The 17,252-nt window shown below is 37.5% G+C and overlaps 7 non-coding genes across 7 annotated transcripts; 5 read left to right on the forward strand and 2 right to left on the reverse strand.

Annotated features, from left to right (window-relative positions):
- Nucleotides 1-14,905: 14,905 nt before the first annotated feature.
- Trnak-cuu (transfer RNA lysine (anticodon CUU)) lies at nt 14,906-14,978 on the reverse strand. Its single transcript has one exon. It is a non-coding gene; the product is annotated as a tRNA-Lys (tRNA).
- A 272-nt stretch (nt 14,979-15,250) lies between these two features.
- Nucleotides 15,251-15,322, forward strand: Trnaq-uug (transfer RNA glutamine (anticodon UUG)). Its single transcript has one exon. It is a non-coding gene; the product is annotated as a tRNA-Gln (tRNA).
- A 461-nt stretch (nt 15,323-15,783) lies between these two features.
- On the forward strand, nt 15,784-15,865 carry Trnas-gcu (transfer RNA serine (anticodon GCU)). Its single transcript has one exon. It is a non-coding gene; the product is annotated as a tRNA-Ser (tRNA).
- Nucleotides 15,866-16,101: 236 nt separating this feature from the next.
- Nucleotides 16,102-16,174, reverse strand: Trnar-ccu (transfer RNA arginine (anticodon CCU)). The gene has a single exon. It is a non-coding gene; the product is annotated as a tRNA-Arg (tRNA).
- Nucleotides 16,175-16,369: 195 nt separating this feature from the next.
- Trnas-gcu (transfer RNA serine (anticodon GCU)) lies at nt 16,370-16,451 on the forward strand. The gene has a single exon. It is a non-coding gene; the product is annotated as a tRNA-Ser (tRNA).
- Nucleotides 16,452-16,458: 7 nt separating this feature from the next.
- Trnaq-uug (transfer RNA glutamine (anticodon UUG)) lies at nt 16,459-16,530 on the forward strand. Its single transcript has one exon. It is a non-coding gene; the product is annotated as a tRNA-Gln (tRNA).
- Nucleotides 16,531-16,992: 462 nt separating this feature from the next.
- Nucleotides 16,993-17,074, forward strand: Trnas-gcu (transfer RNA serine (anticodon GCU)). The gene has a single exon. It is a non-coding gene; the product is annotated as a tRNA-Ser (tRNA).
- The last annotated feature ends 178 nt before the right edge of the window (nt 17,075-17,252 follow it).

The raw sequence follows: 17,252 nt of genomic DNA on the forward strand, positions 1-17,252 counted from the left end.
TTTTACAGCCTCATCCAGCTGGCACCAACACTTTAGAGGTATTTATATTGGATCTACATTATCAATCATACTATTTTTGGCAGCTATAAATGTAATCAATGAATATGTGTGCGTCGAGGAAGAGTTAAAAAGTTCTCCGGTTAAGGCCTTTATGGATGACATATTTTTAATGTCTTCAAGTGTCCCGTAAACTCAGAACTTGTTGGATCGTTGTGTAACAGCCCTTCATTGGGCTGGAATGGGCTTTAGACCTTCAAAATCACGAAGCATTGTAAGTCTACTTTTTGTGTCCTGCAAGAACAAATTCCACCTATTCACGTAAACCGTTTCCTGGCTGGACAATAAATTCAACATTGTCAGATTCAGCTGTTGTCCAACAGTTTTTGTTAACGCTGTAGAGCAACTGTAGAGAGTTAAACTCATAGATAATCCTTCCCATAGAGGCATTCACAAAGTGTTGTTTTTGCATCATCTTCTAATTCCCCGAATACGATGGCCTTTTGTAATTTACGAAGTTCCAATATCTCGTGTTGTTTCACTGTAACAAAAGTTTTCCTTCTTCATAAGAAAGTGGCTGAGACTCGACATCTTCTCCTGCGAGATTCGGCTTATCCTCTAGTCTCAGACTCTCCTCCAGACTTAAAGGCTGGACACTGAAAGGTAGATCAGACAGTAAAGCAGAGAGTCAACTCGAGTTCAAGAAAATACTTGGTTTTCACCACTTTGGTAGAGCAGGCTTGGGGCTGGTAATCCATAAGAGTGTCCCACCAATTGGTACCCATTCTTACCGCAAATTTTTATCAGATGTTGTGGAGGACAATAAGGAAGACATCTATTATGCTCGAGCCGTTAAGCTCCATGTCCAGGTTAACTGGGCTAAGTAGTGCTCGTTTTTTAAATACGATCTTTCGTGGAAGAACCTACTGTCTCTGCCGCAAAGTTTATCTTCTTTTTTTTTTCAAGTGGGGAATTCAAAAGGACAAAAGTTGCACCCTATGTAAAAAACCTTCTTGTAACATGTCCCACATTTTAGGCGTTTGTAAATTAGCCCTTTCACAAGGTAGATTCACGTACCGCCACGATACTGTTCTACGTGTGTTAGTGACGGCCATTCAGAAGTTCCTATCCGATTATGAGCCAGCAATACCATCTAGATGTCATAAAGTATCCTATGTCCCAGCTGGTGAACGTCTTCCCACCAAAAAGCGTTCAAAAACTCAAGGAATCCTTCACCTGGCCTCTGATTGGAGATTTTTGTCAGACTTAGATTCAACCCTAATAGTACCACTTTATCTTGCTGTAACTCAACTTCGTCCGGACATACTTTTAACTTCTGCCATGACCGAAACTGTAATTATCCTTGAATTAACTTGCCTATGCGAAGAGAACATGAGACTTGGCATGGAGTTAAGGTTGATAAATACTCGTCACTTTGTTCCGTCATGAGATTAAACAATTGGTCTGTGCATTTCTTTGCTGTTGAAGTAGGAGCTAGGGGATTTTGTTTCGAAACAGTTAGAATCTGCCTCCGTCGCCTCGGATTTTCTAACATCTCTGTGCGCTCCACTCTGAAATCTCTTACTGAGTCATCCATGCGATCGTCGTTTTACATCTGGCTATCTCGAGATTCTTTGTCTGGGATTCATCCTGGGCTCAATTGTTACCAACTGTTTCAAAGAAATCATCCAAGTCACAAGCAACATTAACCAAGATCTTCAAGGACACGAATCCCCAGGGCGTAACAAAGAGCTCCACTTCCTTGCCTGCTCAAGAATCACTAGGCAGCAACAGCGGCCTGCTGAATTTGGGCAACACATGTTACATCAATTCCATCTTGCAAGTTTTTTAATGTGTTACCCGCAGTCGCCACAGCCATCTCTGCAAATGATTCCAATATGGCGATAGGTAAAATTTTTGTAAGTATTCTACGCAAATTATCCTCCTCCAAGGTTCCAGTGAACCCTTCTTCATTTCTAAATGCATTAAAAGGCCATGTTTCTAATGCAAGGGGCGCTGCTTTTATTCCGTTCTCTCAACAAGATGCCCTAGAGATTCTTGAGTATCTCATACCAGAGTTGTCCTTAGCCTTTCCTTTCTTTGGTAGATTATTCAACACTCGTGTTAAAATCTGCACTACTTGCAGCGCTTGCAATAATATTAGCACCTCTGAGCAAGTAAGTCCATTTCTTCAACTGCCCTTGACATCGACTGTATAATCTGTATCATCGACTGTATAATTCTTCGCTCTCCAAGTTATCTTATCAGGTGTCAACTCGTACTTCTGTCACTACTGCAGTAGTTACCAAACTGCAACAGTTAAAAAAAAGATCGCAGAGTGGAGTTCATTTTTGTTTCTGCAATTAAAGCGCTTTGGCTATAACAAAGGTCTTGTGTCTAAGGTTTGTTCTCCTGTTACATCTTACCCGGGCACCGTTTCTATACCTATCACTGTAGGCAGTGAAGTCTCTTGTCGGAAGCACTACAACTTAAGGGCTGGAATTAACCACTCTAGAAATTTCAACAATAACCATTGTTAAGTTTTGTGAAGCCATAAACGTGGAAGAAAGTGAAACGCTGGTAAATATCGAGAGTTAAATGTATCTTTTCTTCAGCTAGTATAATAATATAAAACTACGGTACTACGGTTACCATTATTGAAAAACTAGAACACGCGATATAAGATCTACGTGACCGAAACAATGTAAGCAAAAGAGCGAACGCCATAATGGCGTATCACATAAACAAATATAACTCGTCATATTTGACGAGTATTGTTTTGTTTTAAAAATAAATGTCAAAGGGATAATACCCCAACTATCAACGACCGAAAATATAAAGGTTAAATTTCTCTAGAAGAAATTTCTTCGGTGGTTTCGAAAAAATGTCTTCAAAGTTCTCGTTCGAAGGTACATGGCTTACATCAACCATAAAATTGATTAAACACTCTCGCACAAAATGATAACGGATATCAATGGGTTTAGCTTTGGAATGTTTAGTAGGATTCCGTGATAGAGCAGTAGCTCCTTGATTGTCGCAAAGAATAAATGCTGCTAAATCAAGTGTTTCTTTAAGAAAATCACTTCTTGACTCACAATGGACAAAGCCACATATTCAGCCTCGCATGTAGAGAGAGCAACAGATTTTTGACGCTGAGACTTCCAGCATATGTTGGTGGCCCTGACGTGTTCAGGCTCACACAATAACCAGAAATACTCCTCCTGTCACTTGATGCTGCCCAATCAGAATCACAGTACGCAGTGATTTATAGGGGATCAGGTGATTTCTTGAAGGTCATACTATATGCAGCAGTTTTCTTCAGATAACGAAACACATGTTTCAACATAATGGCATCTGCTTGTGTTGGGCAGGAAAGATGCTGTGATAACTTTGTAAAAACATAACTTAAATCTGACCGGGTGCAGATTATAGCTACCCACCATTTCACGATACTCGTGGATGTCGACTGGATCAGTGCAGTCAGTGTCGTAAGCACTCGGATTTTCTTCACATGGCGTAGAACGGGGTTTACAGTCATTCCGAATGTCCTCAGGACTTTTCGTATGTAATCTTCTTGGGTCATCGATATGGTACCACTGCTTCGTCTGAACTTGATTCCAAGGAAATTGTGAAGCTCCTGGAGATCCTTCATCTTGAATTTCGAACTCAAGCTCGTCTTGATATCTGTCAAGATGACTGAAGTGCTGGCAGCAATTATGATATCATCCACCCATACCAGGAGGTAGGCAATTTCATCTCCGGATATTTTGAAGAAAAGACATGGGTCTGATTTGGATTGAGTAAAACCAATGCCTTCAAGGTATTTATGTAAGGTAACGTTCCAGTTCCGCCCACTTTGTTTCAACCCGTATAAAGATTTCTTCAGCTTCCACACCTTTGATTTGTTGGTGCAGTATCCTTCAGGGTGGTTGACATAGATCCCTTCATCAATTGGTGCGTGAAGACATGCGCTTTTCACATCCATTTGATGTATCATCATATCGTTTTGACATGCAACTTGAATAACTGTGCAGAGTGTCTCCATCCTTGCGGTTGGCGAAAAAGTTTCAGTTTAATCGATACCCTAAACTTGCGAATAACCCTTAGCTACATATCTCGCTTTATGCTCAGGGTCTTCCGAATCTCCTTTAAGTGCAAACACCCATTATAAAGGCGGGATAAAATCATCCCGGCAAACGTCCTGTCCCGGCAATCGTCCCGTCCCGCCTCTCATATAAACAGCGCCTTAGATAAAGTGGCTATTCATATGTGACCGTACTTTAACATTTTTTGCTATTCGTAATGAGTTATTTAGACCCCGTTTACACGCATTTTTTTATGCCGGCATGAAACTCCTGCTGGTATAAGTTCATTTCGGTGTCTTCAGGAAACCCTATTACTGTTCACACGTCAAAGCCGACATGAAATTTCATGCCCGTCCTTAAGACATTAATCAAATGTTATGTATGTTGCGCGGAACTGCTTTTTAACACTGTGACTGTAGCTACCTATATATATTCTAGAATGAAAAAGCTTCCTAAACATAAAACTAGTAGTCCCCAACATAGCTAGCTAGATACTTTTCTCATTCAACATACATTATACTTATATAGCTATACAACGTATAACTAAATACCGTATCATAAGTTAAAAGAAACAGAGAGAACGAAGCTCAAGTTAAGCTAGCTAGCTAGCTAGTCAGCACAGATAACAAACTAAGTGTTAAAACTAACGGAATTTGTGTGCAAACATTTCAGCAACAGAAAGTATTATTGTTGGCTTTAGAGCTAACTATCTAGCTAAATCAGAAATATATATATGTAGCTAGCTACGTTATAAATCAGAACGATACAACACAACACGCTATTTTGTTCCACTATATTTATTCCTACGGCCCAATATGTAGTATGGTGCGCTATAATGGACTTTAATACTAAGTCCTCGATTATAATACTAAGTCCTCGATTATAATACTAAGTTATCGATTATAATACTAAGTTATCGATTATAGTACTAGGTTTTCGATTATAATACTAAGTTATAAAATTGCATTTGCTTTGTTTATTTTACCACGTGGTCTGAAGCTTGATTATCCAAACAAAGTCCAATGCTTCTTTCAAAATGGTAGCCTCCGAACGGAACAGGCAATGCCAACTTATGAAGAATATTTAGGATTTTTAGAAGAACTCCTTCCTTAGAAGAACACCTCGTCCTTTAAATGTTCAGTGTAATAAGGACTCCTGAGATCATTCCCAAACTAGAAGACCTGTTGAAAGTTTGCAGTGATTTACGCGACAAATATCAGGCTAAGTTGGATAATGTAAATTCAAGTGCTTGTTCCAGAACAGGTAAACCCGGACGCCAAAGAATAAATATAAATGAAGATCAAGTTCGATGCTTGAATCAATCAGGAATGCAATGGACAAAAATAGCAAGCTTAATTGGTGTTAGTGAAAAGACTTTCTGGAGAAATGGAAAGTCATTTTAACGGTTATCAACTATAGTGTTCTAGCTGACTTCCCTATATGATATTGTTAGAAGAATAATCAATCAAAGTCCCAATTCTGGCGAAAAGATGATTAATGGCTCCCTAGTATGTAGAGTGTATATCATTCAAATAGATAGTTTGCGACAAGCTATCAAAAGAGTAAACACAAACCCTTTGAACATGGATAAATGACGAATATTTAGAAAAAAATACAATGTGCTATGTTCAAATGAACAAATATGTTCAATAGAACAATAAAACAAATTTAGACTGAGGGATTCTACAAATTCGGGCCTGATCTGTTGGAAATAACAGATTATGAGCTAATTCAATTTGTAATCGATAATGATGGCCCGCTTCCTTCTCTTTAAACGGCAAATAATGTTCAAATTCCAGAAATAGATATTGATCTATCTCAAGAGTGCATTTAAGCACTGTCCACTGTGCACCCTTTAAAAACAATGCAAATGTTGGTATCATTATTTATCTTCGAACATTAACATTTCTAGAACAAAAGACGTAAAAATAATTACAATAAGTGTTGATATAAAAACAAAATAAAGATTATTTTGCGATTTAATATCTTGAATTGCGCACTGTAGCGTACTAAAAACACGGTGATTAACGTAATATGCTAACAAAACGCAGAAAACCACTAACAAAAGAGAAGCGGAAAAGTAGTATTGTAAAATATTCAAACACGTCCAAAAAATCTTTCTTACTGCACAAGGTTTTTCCGATTTACAATTTTCTCTTTTGAGGACAAACCTCGATAACCAATTCCATCCAAAAGATCAAACAAATCATCACTTATCAGCACATCTTGAAATTCACAGCCTGACTCACAACCAATATTCTAAAGAGAATTTCAGCATGGTATTTTTTTTGCCTAATTTTGTTAATTTATTTTAAGAGCGGTGATTTTTGCCACAATTTTTTCTTTTATTGGCATTTTTATGGATAGTGCATAGTGCCTATGGTGAGAGTTTGGTCCAACTATGTATATTATTCGATACAACAACTGTAGAGCATATGAGAAAAAGTGACATGTACATTTAATAACCTTTTTTAGAACTTCTCTTTCCAGAAATAACGAATCTAGAGGTAAATCTGTTGGTACAGGTACTCCTGAAGTTAAAATGTATATATAGCACCAATCTACAAATATAGCAAGAGCTGGACCACTTTGCAATAAACAACTGGCAATCGTCAATTGGCAACTGGCAAACATGCATGTTTTCTCCTACATTTGTATATGCACGCACTTTTTTCCTCCTGAATTGCCTTTAAATCTTTTAAAATACTTAAGAAATCTTCCTCTTGTGTCTTACTATCTTTTCTTGGCTCAGGTTTAAAAAAAATCATCCAGAGGAGGATATGGCATTGTCTCATCACAGTTATCATCTGAATAAATCAGATCAAATTCATTACTTTCTTCACACATGCTTGCATATGTTCCTATGTTGTTGCAACTAAATCGGACAACTGATTTTTGATACTTTTGTGGATGATTTAAATACAAATTTATTTTTGATTGAATCTGAACAATTAGCAATATCATTCTTTTCCTTAATAATGGTGCTTTTCGCAGAAGTATCAATTTTTGTTTTGGCTGATTTCAAGCTATCATTGCTTTCCTCATAGTAAATGTAGCAATCTAGAAAATGTTTAATTCCTTTTTCAGTTGCACAGATGTAGGTTGGACCTTGTCCATAAACATGTTTCATCGTGTTATAGTCCCATCATTGATAATAGGTTCAACAAAACCATTGCCCAAAACTTTAACAAAGTTAAAATTTGAAAATACCAAAGGATGCCATATGTGACTAAAACACTCCATGATTTGTTTTCATATGTCCTTTTCAGTTATTGAACTGTCAAACTTAACAGCTGATGCAACCAAGTTTATTTCGTAATATATTTGTCTTGCCATTTTTTCTGGAACGTCCTTAACATCTGGACTCACAAAAGAAAACATATTTCAAGGTCTCAGAAACTTCTGCCCCTCATTGTTTTTTGCAAGGCTTTCTTGTAGAGAAAGTTAAAGATGACGTATATTTACGCTTAGAGTTGCTTTTTCTTCATGCATTAACAGCGCTCACTGAATTGATTAAAACAGGTTGACAGTTGACAGTAGTTGAAGCGACAACAGAATTGGTAGTTGAAGCAGATAAAGCTGAAGTGGAACAGGGGATGGTCTTGCAGTCATTAGTGCTTGGATACAGTTTAAAGACTTGTCTAATTTCTTTGTCAGCAGATTAATTTTCATGCACAAGACACAAGGTTTGTTAAGGAACGAACAAGTTCACGACCTGCATCCGCCACCATTTTTACTTGTTTTGCTTTTCCTAAAACGTAGTAATCAAGACAGTGTGTCAGCCCAGGTGGTCCAACATGTGCTAGGTTGGTCTAAACTTAGTTTTATGATCGGTGGCATAATATAATCAGAAAATAGTATTATATTCGGAACTTAGCATTAAAACCGGAAAATTATTATTTATGTGTCTAAGTGATGATTCAGCATAATTTCTCTAGGCATTAAAAGAGAAAGTGATGATAGAGAATGGATCCGGGTCGGAAAAGTGGGGAAAAGAAGTAAGTTAATTTTTATCGATAGCTTTTCATGGTGAAACAACGTTGGTAAAACGGTAAAATATTATCATTCATAAAGTAAAAAAAATTATCATTTTTCACTTTTTTATGGTTTAGAGCAGCGGGTAGATAACAAACATGATACGCAAAGAAAAGTTATAATAATAGGTAAATAATTTTATTTCCATTTTTCAAACTTGAAGACAAACTTGATATTCTGGATCCTTGGGTATGGAGCTAGTAGAGTTCAACGTTATAATTGATGATAATTACATAATATTATAAATACAAGTAGTGATAGTGAAGATAACATTTTATCGAAGAATGCATTCGAATGCAACTTTCCAACAGGTTAGGAGGTTTAACATTTTTAACAATGTTTTGGTTTTTTACGTGTCATAAATTATTCGAATTAGATAACGCGGGTTTAAATGAAGAAGAAAGTATCTGTGATGAAACAGCTTCTGATAGTTTCAATATGATGGATGAGAGTGATGGTAATGAAAGTGATGTGGATACCAGACGGTAAGAAATCAGACGACCTCTCTTTGTGCACTTGATAGCTTTAATGAACCTTTTCAACAGGATAGCCTATAATAAAAAAAATTATGTTATAGGTATATCGTATTACAATAACCACTTGACGCTACCAATTCTTAAATCTGGAAGCTCTGGGTCATGCAAAACAAAATGGATAGCAGATATGATCATTCGTCAGGACATTCCTACCGGAAATATTGCTTCTGCAACACCCGTTTATGTTTAACATAATGTTGAGTTTGTTGTCGACACAACTAAGCTTGGAGATTGGAGGGATGTGAAAGTCGATCTCATTCCTGACATAAAGAGGAAGGCTACAAAGAAATTTTACTATGTCACTGATATTGATGTTGAATTGAGATATGCAGATCAGTTTGAGTCGCACGAGTACAAAGTCACGAGATTTGTTTATTCACATGGACAAACTGGTGATTTTCATAAAGTCATCATCACTGTAACCGAAGGAAGTGGTGGAATGAACCCGTTGGTGTACATAAAATAATACTTTGATAGCCACGAACATGCAATAAATATGAAAAAAGAAGGAAAAAATAACCGCAAAACATTGCACTCAACAAGAAAACAATTGCTAGAGACACGTAGTAATGTTAACAAGAAGGGTAAAAATACTTTTCATAAAATCAGTGATAACTTGTTGTGAAATTTGCTATCGATTTAAAGGTTTCGGAATATGTGCGCATACTGTCTGCATAGCATTCAAGTTGAATGTGGTCGAACCTTTTTTAAAGCAATGCGAAAAAAAGACAAGTAATGTCAGAAGCCTAGTAGACTTTTCCAAAGAGAAAAACGCGGACCAAAAGAAAACGAAGGCTACTCAGAGAAGAAAAGGGCCAGCTAACGTTAAAAAGGTTCCAATCACAAATTTAATCAATCCACAAGCTTCTGCACAAACGAGAACACCATCAGCGCAACCTATTCCACCTTCAGAAACAGTTAATAAACCAGCACCACCTGTACCAACAGATAATGGTCTTGTTCTTACTCAAATACACCCTCAAAAATGTATCCACTTGCTATGGTTGTGGAGAAAAATTTCAGTCTAATATTCCATCGGACAATATATAGAATTTAGTGGTTTCGAAAACTAAAAGCAGTTATTTCGACTCTACAACGAAAAAACAAACATTCTCTAATGAATTTAAAAAAAGTCTATCATCACTTTAATTATTCTTGTTTGATTAGACAAAATAATTTTGATGCTAGTTTCATTGTAGTTCCTGGTGATATAAAACCATTATTGAGCCAGCAGCATAATCGCATATTACGTGCAACAAATATTTCCGTATAATGAAGAAAAATATACATATCAAAATGTGTTTTTATTATCGTTCATATTCAAATAAAAAAATTAAAAAAATAATAAAAAAAAATCAGGGTCTCGGGTATCGGTATCAGGGTATTGGGTCTCGGGTCTCGGGTATCACATAGGGTGTCGGGTCTCACTTTTCTCATATGACCGCAGGTACATTGTAAAAAAACATGAGGGAAAATATAAGTTACTAACTAACTAGTGTGAGTGAGTGAGTGAGTGAGTGAGTGAGTGAGTGAGTGAGTGAGTGAGTGAGTGAGTGAGTGAGTGAGTGAGTGAGTGAGTGAGTGAGTGAGTGAGTGAGTGAGTGAGTGAGTGAGTGAGTGAGTGAGTGAGTGAGTGAGTGAGTGAGTGAGTGAGTGAGTGAGTGAGTGAGTGAGTGAGTGAGTGAGTGAGTGAGTGAGTGAGTGAGTGAGTGAGTGAGTGAGTGAGTGAGTGAGTGAGTGAGTGAGTGAGTGAGTGAGTGAGTGAGTGAGTGAGTGAGTGAGTGAGTGAGTGAGTGAGTGAGTGAGTGAGTGAGTGAGTGAGTGAGTGAGTGAGTGAGTGAGAGTCAGGCTTTCCCTCACGTAATTTTTAAACAAAAGTTTAAATCAGAGTTCAAAAAGGAAGTTCAGGTTCTACCGTCATTTGAACTCGGATCGCTGAATTCAAAGTTCAGAGTGCTAACCATTACACCATAGAACCGAATGTGCGACGAAGATGGGATTTGAACCCACGCAGGCAGAGCCCAAATTGAGACTGTCGTCCAATCATATGACAGAAGAGTCTCAATTTTTCTCAATTTAACAATAGAAGAGTCTCAATTTTGAAAATTGAGACTGTTATGGCGTCTCATTGGCTAAGCGCGAAAATTGAGACTGCCAGCCAATGTGATTGGCCGAATTCAAAAATTGAGAATTCAGCGTAAAAATAAGATGGCGACGAAGAAGTGCTAGGCGAGGAGATGTCTGTTTTTGGTCAAATATTTGTTGGAATTGAGTGCTATAAATACTCCGCTCTGTCCTTTATACTGTGTCCTCTACTTCTTGTAGGCTTTACCTTCCCCATTACTTCCATTTTGTTTATAAATCTGCCCTAAAATGCCCAGAATTAGAGCTTTTATAACGGCTTAGTTCACAGCAGGGTAGCTAGTAGCTGGCTATAGTATTAGCTGTAGCTAGCTACGGCTAGGTTTGAGTTTTAATAGTCAAATTCCCAAGCTTGTCACACTTATCAACCATACATTGTTAAGGTTTTAGCCATACAAACATACTTCCTTAACGGCAATCTTTTGGAAGGAAGGAGAATGTGGAGTGTCGTATTGTACGTTTAACGTTTAAAATTCTATGTAAAACTGTCATGTCTAATGATCTGAAAGGTTAATCCATACACACCGTTTACGTACATAGATACTCCTGGTGTATAGCCGATAAGCATGTCAAGTTTTCCAAGGATGTCACCCCTTATGGTTATAAACAAATTTATTTTTATTTATAGTCTCTTGCTCAGCTAACTTAGTATTAGTGCAAGATTTTTTTAAAATCCCGAAGACCGGTCCGACAATAAGGATTGGCTAGTCCGATTGCGATTATTCGCCAACGGAAGTTTTAATTTCCAACGCGGGCAATGGCCCGCAAAAGATACAAAGTGGCATCGTGAATTGATGAAAATTAAATCTTGTCGTCGTCACGATGCAACAAAATCAAAAGATCTTTTTGGTAACGTCATTGCATGTACATGTACCTATCACCAAACGGTAAGGCTGATTCCCAGGATTTGCATTATTACATTCATTTAATGCTGACATAAATTAGAAAGGCTGTAGGGACATGGGTATATCAAATTTGCATATATATTTAGCCTACGAAACCATCTTCAACACTAACAGCTCCACCCCCAACATCTGTTCATCACAGCTCAACAAATATCTCCACCTCACCTGCTTCAACTTCAGCCTCAACTATAGCAAGCCCAATAAAAGTGAAGCAAAGATTTACATATTACAAATCTCCGCCAAAGGTATCGGACACCTTTTATATTCCTTTTTAAAAATAAGATGCAAAACTTTTGTATATATTTATGTGTCTTAGAATCTTAAACGTTAGTCCGGATCACGCATTGTTTTTGTCACAAGGATGTTTGAGAAGAAAAAAAACTTACGTTAACTGTTAAATTATAAGCTTAAGTTTACATTTTGTTAGCCTGTTTCAACTGCTCCTGTACCGCTACTTTCAAGTCCAACAACAACACAACCACCAGAACCTGTAAGTGTTACTGTGTTTATTTTCATTAGATTGTGAAGATTGCAAATAAGCTATTTTAAAGTATTTTGCAAAGATTTAATTTTGAATAATATGGATAAAAATTGTGAAATCACGCATTATAAAAACTGTCTTAAAAGACAGGTTTTATAATGCGTGAATTATACATACTTGTAACTATGGTCATTTTTCTTTACATGTATTATTGTTTGTTTTAGTGGTTTTAGATTTTTTGTATGCAATTGCTCCTATTGTGTATATAAGAATACATAATATGCTCTTGTTGTATCTATTAACGGTTCGCTTTGATGTTATTTATGATAACTGACGGTTAGATTTAATTGAAACATATATAAAAAATGTAATGTTTATATATATATATATATATATATATATATATATATATATATATATATATATATATATATATATATATATATATATATATATATATATATATATATATATATATATATATATATATATATATATAATATAAAATATTAAAAATAATGCACTTTTTCGCTTCACAACATTTGCCAAAATGAAGCCTTTGAGCATGTCATGAAGCATATTCAATTTATGAAAGGTTTTATTTTAGAAAAAATTACTTACAAAATATATCGTCACATAAACATTACATTTTTTTTATATGTTTCAATAAAATCTAACCGTCAGTTATCATAAATAACATCAAAGCGAACCGTTAATAGATACAACAAGAGCATATTACGTATTCTTATATACACAATAGGAGCAATTGCATACAAAAAATCTAAAACCACTAAAACAAACAATAATACATGTAAGGAAAAATGACCATAGTTACAAGTATGTATAATTCATGCATTATAAAACCTGTCTTTTAAGACAGTTTTTATAATGCGTGACTTCACAATTTTTATCCATATTATTCAAAATTAAATCTTTGCAAAATATTTTAAAATAGCTTATTTGCAATCTTCACAATCTAATGAAAATAAACACAGTAACACTTACAGGTTTTGGTGGTTGTGTTGTTGTTGGACTTGAAAGTAGCGGTACAGGAGCAGTTGAAACAGGCTAACAAAATGTAAACTTAAGCTTATAATTTAACAGTTAACGTAAGTTTTTTTTCTTCTCAAACATCCTTGTGACAAAAACAATACGTGATCCGGACTAACGTTTAAGATTCTAAGACACATAAATATGTACAAAAGTTTTGCATCTTATTTTTAAAAAGAAATATAAAAGGTGTCCGATACCTTTGGTGGAGATTTTTAATATGTAAATCTTTGCTTCACTTTTATTGGGCTTGCTGTAGTTGAGGCTGAAGTTGAAGCAGGTGAGGTGGAGATATTTGTTGAGGTGTGATGAACAGATGTTGGGGCTGGAGCTGTTAGTGTTGAAGATGGTTTGGTAGGCTAAATATATATGCAAATTTGATATACCCATGTCCCTACAGCCTTTCTAATTTATGTCAGCATTAAATGAATGTAATAATGCAAATCCTGGGAATCAGCCTTACCGTTTGGTGATAGGTACATGTACATGCAATGACGTTACCAAAAAGATCTTTTGATTTTGTTGCATTGTGACGACGACAAGATTTAATTTTCATCAATTCACGATGCCACTTTGTATCTTTTGCGGGCCATTGCCCGCGTTGGAAATTTAAACTTCCGTTGGCGAATAATCGCAATCGGACTAGCCAATCCTTATTGGACGGACCGGTCTTCGGCATTTTAAAAAATGTTGCACTAATACTAAGTTAGCTGAGCAAGAGACTATAAATAAAAATAAATTTGTTTATAACCATAAGGGGTGACATCCTTGGAAAACTTGACATGCTTATCGGCTATACACCAGGAATATCTACGTACGTAAACGGTGTGTATGGATTAACCTTCCAGATCATTAGACATGACAGTTTTACATAGAATTTTAAACGTTAAACGTACAATACGACACTCCACATTCTCCTTCTTTCCAAAAGATTGCCGTTAAGGAAGAATGTTTGTATGGCTAAAACCTTAACAATGTATGGCCGATAAGTGTGACAAGCTTGGGAATTTGACTATTCAAACTCAAACCTAGCCGTAGCTAGCTACAGCTAATACTATATCCAGCTACTAGCTACCCTGCTGTGAACTAAGCCGTTATAAAAGCTCTAATTCTGAGCATTTTAGGGCAGATTTATAAACAAAATGGAAGTAATGGGGAAGGTAAAGCCTACAAGAAGTAGAGGACACAGTATAAAGGACAGAGCGGAGTATTTATAGCACTCAATTCCAACAAATATTTGACCAAGAACAGACATCTCCTCGCCTAGCACTTCTTCATCGCCATCTTATTTTTACGCTGAATTCTAAATTTTTGAATTCGGCCAATCACATTGGCTGGCAGTCTCAATTTTCGCGTTTAGCCAATGAGACGCCATAACAGTCTCAATTTTCATACGATTCTATGGTGTAATGGTTAGCACTCTGGACCCTTGAATCGAGCGATCCGAGTTGAACTCTCGGTAGAAACTGACCTTCTTTTTGAATTCTGATTTAATCTTTTGTTTGAAATATACGTGAGGGAAAGGCTGATTTATTCAAAATTAACTAAGCCATATTTGAATGCTTTCAAGTCATTTCTTCAAAATTTGCCATGTTTATGGCGGAACTCATGCTTAGAGGGGAATTGGTGATTTCCACGGCGCGTTCATAATGCAAATAAAAGTGCAGCAGAAAACGCCCAACGTGGTGCTCGAACCCACGACCCTGAGATTAAGAGTCTCATGCTCTACCGACTGAGCTAGCCGGGCTGTTTCGTTATTAGGTTCCGCCATTAAAGCCGTCTTGGACTTACGCAACAATTGACCACACCTTAAATTACTTAAAATTGGGCCACTCGCGTAATCCTACTGTTTGGGCTGGTAAAAGGTTACGTGAGTCGAAACAGGTTCAGCAATGTTAGCTTTCCATAGAGTAGACGTCGTACAGAAACAGACAAGGTGGCCGAGTGGTTAAGGCGATGGACTGCTAATCCTTCGGTCTCTGTCCGCGTGTGTTCGAATCACATCTTCGTCGCACATGCGGTTCTATGGTGTAATGGTTAGCACTCTGGACTTTGAATCCAGCGATCCGAGTTCAAATCTCGGTAGAACCTGACCTTTTTTTGAATTCTTTTTTAATCTTTTGTTTAACAAATACGTGACGGAAAGGCTGATTTATTTAAAATTGACTAAGCCATATTTGAATGCTTTCAAGTCATTTCTTCAACATTTGCCAGGTTTATGGCAGAACTCATGGTTAGAGGAAAATTAGTGATTTCCATGGCGCGTTCGTAATGCAATTAAAAGTGTATCAGAAAACGCCCAGCGTGGGGCTCGAAACCACGACCCTGCGGTTAAGAGTGTCATGCTCTACCGACTGAGCTAGCCGGGCTGATTTGTTATAAGGTTCTGCCATTAAAGTCGTCATGGACTTACGCAACAATTGACCACACCTAAGATTACTTAAAATTGGGCCACTCGCGTAATCCTACTGTTTGGGCTGGTAAAAGGTTACGTGTTTCGAAACAGGTTCAGCAATGTTAGCTTTCCATAAAGTAGACGTGGTACAGAAACAGACGAGGTGGCCGAGTGGTTAAGACGATGGACTGCTAATCCATTGGGCTCTGCCCGCGTGGGTTCGAATCCCATCTTTGTCGCACATTCGGTTCTATGGTGTAATGGAACCTGACCTTCTTTTGGAATTCTTATTTAATCTTTTGTTTAAAAAATACGTGAGGGAAAGGCTGATTTATTTAAAATTGACTAAGCCATATTTGAATGCTTTCAAGTCATTTCTTCAACATATGCCAGGTTTATGGCAGAACTCAGGCTTAGAGGAGAATTGGTGATTTCCACGGCGCGTTCGTAATGCAATTAAAAGTGTGTCAGAAAACGCCCAACGTTGGGCTCGAACCCACGACCCTGGGATTAGGAGTCTCATGCTCTACCGACTGAGCTAGCCGGGCTGATTCGTTATTAGGTTCCGCCATTAAAGCCGTCTTGGACTTACGCAACAATTGACCACACCTAAGATTACTTAAAATTGGGCCACTCGCGTAACCCTACTGTTTGGGCTGGTAAAAGGTTACGTGAGTCAAAACAGGTTCAGCAATGTTAGCTTTCCATAAAGTATTCCATAAAGTAGACGTGGTACAGAAACAGACGATATGGCCGAGTGGTTAAGGCGATGGACTGCTAATCCATTGGGCTCTGCCCGCGTGGGTTCGAATCCCATCTTCGTCGCACATTCGGTTCTATGGTGTAATGGTTAGCACTCTGGACTTTGAATCCAGCGATCCGAGTTCAACTCTCGGTAGAAACTGACCTTCTTTTTGAATTCTGATTTAATCTTTTGTTTGAAAAATACGTGAGGAAAAGGCTGATTTATTCTAAATTGACTAGGCCATATTTGAATGCTTTCAAGTCATTTCTTCAAAATTTGCCAGGTTTATGGCAGAACTCATGCTTAGAGGAGAATTGGTGATTTCAACGGCGCGTTCATAATGCAATTAAAAGTGCAGCAGAAAACGCCCAAAGTGGGGCTCGAACCCACGACCCTGAGATTAAGAGTCTCATACTCTACTGACTGGGCTAGCTGGGCTGATACGATAAAAGGTTCCGCCATTAAAGACGTCTTGGACTTATGCAACAATTGACCAGACCTAAGATTACTTAAAATTGCGCCACTCGCGTAATCCTACTGTTTGGGCTGGTAAAAGGTTACGTGAGTCGAAACAGGTTCAGAAATGTTAGCTTTCCATAAAGTAGACGTGGTACAGAAACAGACGAGGTGGCCGAGTGGTTAAGGCGATGGACCGCTAATCCATTGGGCTCTGCCCGCGTGGGTTCGAATCCCATCTTCGTCGCACATTTGGTTCTATGGTGTAATGGTTAGCACTCTGGACTTTGAATCCAGCGATTAAATCATTTGTTTAACCCTATTCGGTCCGGGGTTTTTCGAACATAGTATGACCGGGGGGGGGGGGGGGGGGCGGATTCTGCCCCCCCTCAATAACTTTTCATAAGGTTGTTCAAATTGAATCA

This window comes from Hydractinia symbiolongicarpus, chromosome 14, assembly GCF_029227915.1.
Source record: "Hydractinia symbiolongicarpus strain clone_291-10 chromosome 14, HSymV2.1, whole genome shotgun sequence".
NCBI classification, from domain to species: Eukaryota; Metazoa; Cnidaria; class Hydrozoa; order Anthoathecata; family Hydractiniidae; genus Hydractinia; species Hydractinia symbiolongicarpus.